This window comes from Salminus brasiliensis, chromosome 22, assembly GCF_030463535.1.
Source record: "Salminus brasiliensis chromosome 22, fSalBra1.hap2, whole genome shotgun sequence".
Taxonomy (NCBI): Eukaryota; Metazoa; Chordata; class Actinopteri; order Characiformes; family Bryconidae; genus Salminus; species Salminus brasiliensis.
Genome location: NC_132899.1, coordinates 6,224,205 through 6,231,456, shown reverse-complemented (window position 1 = coordinate 6,231,456; position 7,252 = coordinate 6,224,205).

Genomic DNA, 7,252 nt, shown 5'->3' with positions numbered 1-7,252 from the left:
TACTTTGGCCTTTCAACATCAAAGCTACTGCGCTTCTGACCTGATATGCCACGCTCTCATTACACGGCCAGATACAGCACTGCTATTCCACTGGACAGCCTCCTGACCTCAGTGCTTTGTGCTTATAAAGCTTGTATGATGCTTGTTCGAGGTCTAGGTACAAGTAAACAACCGAATTAGCTGTTAGAAATGATTTAATCCTTAACTAATAACACTACAGGCCCTTACACACTGAATGTGATTTTTTTTTTTCGTGAATATCAGACATGTTTTAAAACGTGTGTATCCTTACGAAGACTCTAAACTATCTGCCACTATTAACCATCTACACCATGATTAATATATTATGATTATGATCAGAGCAGTTCAACAGTATAGATGGTTTGGTAACTGGTATCAAATAATGTTTAAATAGTTCTGACCAGAGGAGGACGGGTCGGGTCCCCCTTGTGAGTCTTGGTTCCTCCCAAGGTTTCTTCCTCCAGCTCTGAGGGAGTTTTTCCTTGCCACTGTTGTCGTTGGGGCTCTCTGGGGGTCTTGGATCCTTCATGTCTTACGTTATTTCTTTTTTGTCTCTGTCTTTTACTAATTACTAATCATGTAAAGCTGCTTTGTGACAACAGCGCTATACAATTAAATTTGACTTGACTTTTACACCAAACTTTTCACACAAAGACTTTCACACCTTCTGATTTGTCAGAAGGCAAATCTGCAATGACATTTGGTCTTATTTGCCTAATTTTAAGATTTTTCATCAGTGACATAAGCTCTCTCCACCAATCACAGCTCTTTTTATAGCTTTATATGGTTCCAGCCAGTCGTGCCTACTGACAACGAGAACTTTAATTGGACTCACTGTGTATCCAACTTATCTGTGGACTTTTAAATGGTTTAACCTGCTACCAAACTGTGTAGAGGCTCTAATTAAAGTTGAATCTATGAAACTTTTCCTTCTTTTCACTTCCAAAAAAGAAAGCACTCTACAAGGCCCTGTCTTAAATCTCCCCATGTAGTGCACTTTGTATGTTGTTACATAGCAGCACCTCCACCCAAACAGCACACGATCTGTCTGCTCTAAAGTCATTTAAATTCACACCGGTTAGACAATTCTACATAACATGCTGACACTTGGGATTGGGGGGTATTTAAGAAGCCTGAACACTGCAATTCGGTGCCAACAGTTGTATCGTTTGGGACCTTGAGGTTTTACATGAGGTTCCCCGTACTGTAGAAGTGTGTTGAGGCCAGCTTCTGCTCAGAGTTAACGTTCAGGAGCAGGTCATCCTGCCAATCAAGTCATCAGCAAGGCTCGCTCGCTCACGGCCAGGATTTACTGGCAACCCACGTCTTAGCTAGGCGACCCACGCTCACGGCAGCGCGCTGCGGTTCCAGGTTTGGTCAGCCTAGCCGTTCTTGTTCAGTAGCTGGTCCCCCAGCTCTACCCCCAGTCCCAGGTTCGTTTTTGGTTTGCCCCTCTTGTTTGCCATGTTCAGGTTTTTGTTGGTCACTGCTTTGCTTGCTTTGCTGCTTTTTTGCCTCACTTGCCCCCTTTTGTTTATCCCATTGCGTTAATAAATCTGCTTGCTTTGACTCCATCTCTGCAAGTGTTCGTCCCATCTTGGTCTGGCCTGGCATGTCATGACAGCAAGGACATTTGTGACATGATCTTGTGCGGCGTTTATGCTGAGCGAACATTAACAGTGTCCATTTCTGTTTATCCTTACTTTGAAACTCAACCAAGCAGTTACACACATACATGTCATTGTCACTGCCATTCAATAAAAATACAATAGCTAGGAGGTTTCTCACGTCAACCTTCTGTGGCTTGTGATAAATGTTTGCAGAGCCGCAACATAGACAACAGAAACAATGTTTTTCTCAGATTGCTTTCAGACAACGATGTCCTTATAAAACCTTGTCACCCAGTGTATATAATTACCATTATACACTCTTTTCAATAAGAGGAATGAGGTCAAAGAACCAAGGTTATAATGCCTGTTAAAGGGTTAACTATGATTGCACCAGGTTCTGTATGAATGTGCCCTTCTGCTATCATAAGAGAATAAAAGGGAAGTGTAGGTAGTGCTCTTGAAAAGATAAAACACCTCACAGAGTGACTGACTTTTGTTTTCCTTCAGATGAAGAGGAGGGACGTATTGATCTGGGCTGTCTCTGGTGATTTCCTTCCTCCATCTTCTTTCTCTTTTTCCATATACATGTGACCCGGCTTGCGGCAGACCAAGGTCAAATATACCTGAGAGGGAAAAAAGTGAGGCAGAAGATGTCAGAGAGAAAAAGGAGGAGGAGGAGACGCTCGCTATCAAATATGCATGTGTGACTGTGGCTTCCGAGCCTGCGATCAAGAGTGCTCAATGATGAATTTCAGAGGGAGAAGGAGAATGAAATGGAGAGACAAAAATAAATGGAAAGAGATATAGAAGAGCTCCGTCTCCATGCGCGCCATCGACCGGCTGCTTATTGCTTCTCCGGCAGAAGAATATTAAGCTGCATTTCATCTCATATCCACTTTAACGAGGCCCACCGTACGAGCTGAGAGCAAAGACGAAGCAAGGTTACCGCTCAGTCAGCTCTTGGCCCTCTTCTCTCCATCCTCCCTTCTTTTCTTCCACCCCCCCCCAAAAAAAACACAAGCCCTCTGTCCCCCAGATCTGGCCTCGGCAGCCACGAGACGCACTTACTTCAAACACTTGCGCTGTGATCATTTGCAATGCATCTTAATAATCCTCCACCCCTTGAGTCAAGAGGGTGAGAGAGAATGAAAGGAAGGAAGAGGGGAAGGGAATTTAAAAAAAAAAAAAAAAAAAAAAAAAAAAAGCATAAGGAAAGTTGCGCCGGTCTCAATGTGGAATGCTAAAACGCCAGAGGGAACGAGGAATAGATTGACACTAGGCTTTTAGTGCTGGGGAGGTGAATGCATATCAAGCAGCAACCCTTCGCTCTGAGAGAGAAGGAGACAAGGGTACGTAAACATACAGAAAACTGGCCCTCATTAGCAAAGGTCTGTGAGTGTATGTGTTACTCGGAGGAAGAAAGGCTAGGATAAAATGGTGGGTGGGGAAGTGTGGGGGGTGGGTGTGAGGAAGACAGAAAGAAAGAACAAGATGACCAAGGTTTCTGCCTCAGCTACAATGATGCTCTCTGTCTCCTACTGATGAATAGCTAATCAGAGAACTTGCTCAGACAGCCTTGATAACTTCTTGCAATTGCAAGCACATACTGACTGATATTGATTATTCATTAAGAACAGCGCTTTTGGAGCCGCTTAATTACTAGCTCAGAGAACCGATGATGGTGCATGAGGAAATGTAATTGTGGGAGAGGAAAGAGAAAAGAAAAGAAAATAAAATAAAAGAAAAGGAAAACACGTCCCCACAGGGAATCATCCCAGTACATGCTTGGTTAGGACATAGCACCCCCTACAGGAACAAAGAAACACAAAGACCAGAACCAGCAGGTTCGGAGACAGCGTCTTCCCTTAGGCCATCAGGTTGCTGAATAGCCAGAGGCTGTGAATCACTTCATTGCTTATTACACCCACATCTCACTTCAATCAGCACTACTATGGAACTCTATGGACAAAGTACACACACCTTCACCCACATAAACTCACTCTGCACCTGGCACTTTACAACTGGGACTAACATTCCAGTCCAGTCATACAGTCCAGTCAACTGGGACTAACAAGACACTCAGAGACACTCACCATTTCTCTATAATTCAATTTTAATTCAATTCAAGTTCTAAAAATGATCAGTTTTATTTATATAATGCTGTTTATAACAATGTCACAAAGCAGCTTTACAGAGATCCGGGCCCGAGCCTCTTTTAAGCAAGCTTTTAAGGCAACAGTGGCAAGGAAAAACTCCCTTGGGTCGAGAGGAAGAAACTTTGAGAAGAACTAAGACTCAAAAGAGAAACCTATCCTCTTCAGGTCGACACCGGATAATAATAAAAATGATGAAGATGAAAATATGAGTGAGATGATAAAGTCCATGCAGGTAAACAGTCAGAGGCATAGTCATGCAGTGAAGTGATGCTGACTCAACGCAAGGCCTCAGAGCAGGACAGCGGGCAGTGCCTATATGTAAATAGCAATGTTTAATATATGCATGTCAAAGACTTATAGCTTGTACATTTGACAGTGCAGTAGTGTATATAGTATATGTTATGCATAAATATTATATATTCCACTTTTTATGAACTACATGTATTTTCTATATTTAACCTAAGTGTTTCACTCACCTTTACACCTGTGCTCATGTGACATGCCAATCGACCTAATTAGACTTTTAGATTTGATTTGATTTAAAGACAACCATTAGTCATGTTTGATTCATGCTTAAGCACTTCCACAAAAGATATTTGATAAAATATATAATATGATATAATAAAGCTGTAGAACATCAAGTCTCTTGTCTTGCTGAACTTCAATGCAGCTAAATTTCATCATATTGTAAATCTCAGGCTAGAATGCAAGTGATGACTCAAGTAGAGCTCTGGTTAAGTGATCACAGGGATGTGGGTTTGATACCTGGGTCCACTATGCTGCCACTGTTGGGCTCTTGAGCAAGGTCAATACCCTCTCTGCTCCTGGGGTTTACCCTCTGCTCTGATTCTGGTTTAAATGAGAATGAAGGCACATTACTACACAAAACAAGAGCAGTCAGAAAATATGGTCTGAAAATAAGATAATTGATATGATGACAGAACGGTTCACATTAGTAGCCAAAGTAACCAGATGTTTAATAGATCTAAGGGCCTGTTTATACCTATCTTTAGCAACCATCTACTGGATCTACTTCAGTATGATGAGATCTGATTTTACTTTCCTGTGTAAAAAAAAAAAAACCCCAACCGCCAAATCCCTTCTGTTTTACTTTCTGTAAACAGCGGTTCCTCAAACTGTCCTGCTCCGGGTAGCTGTGAATAGTTTAGAGTAATGAATGTGGTTCTACAATGCAGTGGAACAATACCTGGTTCTCGCATTCCTATAACAGCTCGATCAGAAAATGCGACAGGGTTGTGGGTTCAATATCTGGGCTCGGCCTTTAAGTAATGCCCTTTACCCTCTGGGTTATTGTTTTGTATGTTGTGTGTTTTAATTACATTTACCAAGAACGTTATTAGGAACACTCTACTAATTCTAGGTAGAGCCTCCTTTTACTCTCAAAAGAGCTTTAACTGCATTGCACAAGATGCTGGGAATTGGATTCAGATCCTGTGACTGAAAAGGGTACTGAAGAACACTGAACTCATCGTGAGATCATGAGGCCAGTTTGAGACTGTTTGCTTGGTAATGATGGAGTAATGAAGATGGGTAAACTGTGGTCATGAAAGGATACACATGATCAGCAACAATGCTCAAACACTCTGTGGCATCCAAGCGATGACTGATTGGTATAATAACCAGCATTCCCATTACACCACCACCTCCACCAGCCTGGACTGTTCACACAAGGCAGGCTGGCAACAAATTCTGATCTGTGTACCTCAGCAAAAACTGAGATTTAATAGACCAGACTGTATTGTTCCAGTCATCAACTGTCCAGTGGTGGTGAGTCACTGCAGTCTCAGCTTTATGTTCTTTGGCAGAAATAAGTGGAGACATGCAGAATTAGATGTGTGTGTGTATATATATATATATATATATATATATATATATATATATACACACACACACATATACATATATACACACACACACACACACACACACACACACACACACACACTGCCCTCATACCATCCTCATGGAGTCGGTTTCTAACCGTTTGTGTAGACACATGCACATTTGTGGCCTGCTGGAGGTCTTTTTGCAGGGCTCTGGCAGTGCTCCTCCTGTTCCTCCTTGCACAAAGGCAGAGGTAGCGGTCCTGCTACTGGGTTGTTATCCTCCTACAGCCTCCTCCACGTCTCCTGGTGTACTGCCCTGTCTCCTGGTAGCGCCTCCAGCCTCTGGACACTACGCTGACAGACACAGCAAACCTTCTTGCCACAGCTCGCATTGATGTGCCATCCTGGATGAGCTGCACTACCTGAGCCACTTGTGTGGGTTGTAGAGTCCGTTTCATGCTACCATGAGTGTAAAAGCCAACATTCAAAAGTGATCAAAACATCAGCCAGAAAGCATAGGTACTGAGAAGTGGTCTGTGGTCCCCACCTGCAGAACCACTCCTTTATTGAGTGTGTCTTGCTAATTGCCAATAATTTCCACCTGTTGTCTATTCAATTTGCACAACATGTGAAATTGATTGTCAATCAGTGTTGCTTCCTAAGTGGACAGAAGTTTAATTTCACAGAAGTTTGATTTACTTGGAGTTATATTGTGTTGTTTAAGTGTTCCCTTTATTATTTTTTGAGAAGTGTATATATATATATATATATATATATATATATGAATAAATAATGTATTGTGTTTGTATTAATCAAATATTTAAATTAGCTTGAACTTATGAACCAATTTGCACCAATAGCATTCAGATCCGAAAGATGGTCATAAAATTCAGAATGGAGTCTTATGAGACGGCACTAATGCATGTGAAACACATCAGAATGAATCTGAATACTGATGAGCAAAGACTGGGTGGAATCTGCATGTGGTGCTTTGCACAATACTCTGAAGTGTGCTTGTACCGAGGCATTTGTATGTATATTAAGAATCTGTGCAAGATAACTGTCCTAGTGGACGCCATGTATAACGCACAGGCAGCTGTACACTTCTGTGCATACAGGATTTATCGACTGAATATTTGAGCGTGCAGGGCGTTGGGGTACCATCGCCGGCTTCAAACATTTTCCTCTTCAGCACAACTGGGGCATCAGTGGGAGTGCAGTAATTACCCATAAAGCCACAGGTGTGAGTGTGTGTACAAGAGCAGGGGGCTAATGGCTGCTCCGTGCTCCCGGCTCAGAGCCAGACGAGGTGAGAGGCAACCTCATGACTGGCTGTTGATAAATATTTATGATTTGTTTATTCATAATGACGGGGGCGCATCCTTTTCCAGCGCGTACTGAAGCCGGCTGCAGCCTGAGCAGGTGAGGATGGTGCGGTCACATCTGATCACACTGGCTGGTGGTGTGTGTGTGTGTGTGTGCGCCAGATGAATACTGAGGGGCATCTGACATTTTTATGATTCCACACACACACGCACACATACATACAGACAGGAATGCACAGGCAGTATGTAGTGTTAAAGACACACTGCTCTGAGAGGATACTGCTTACAAACCT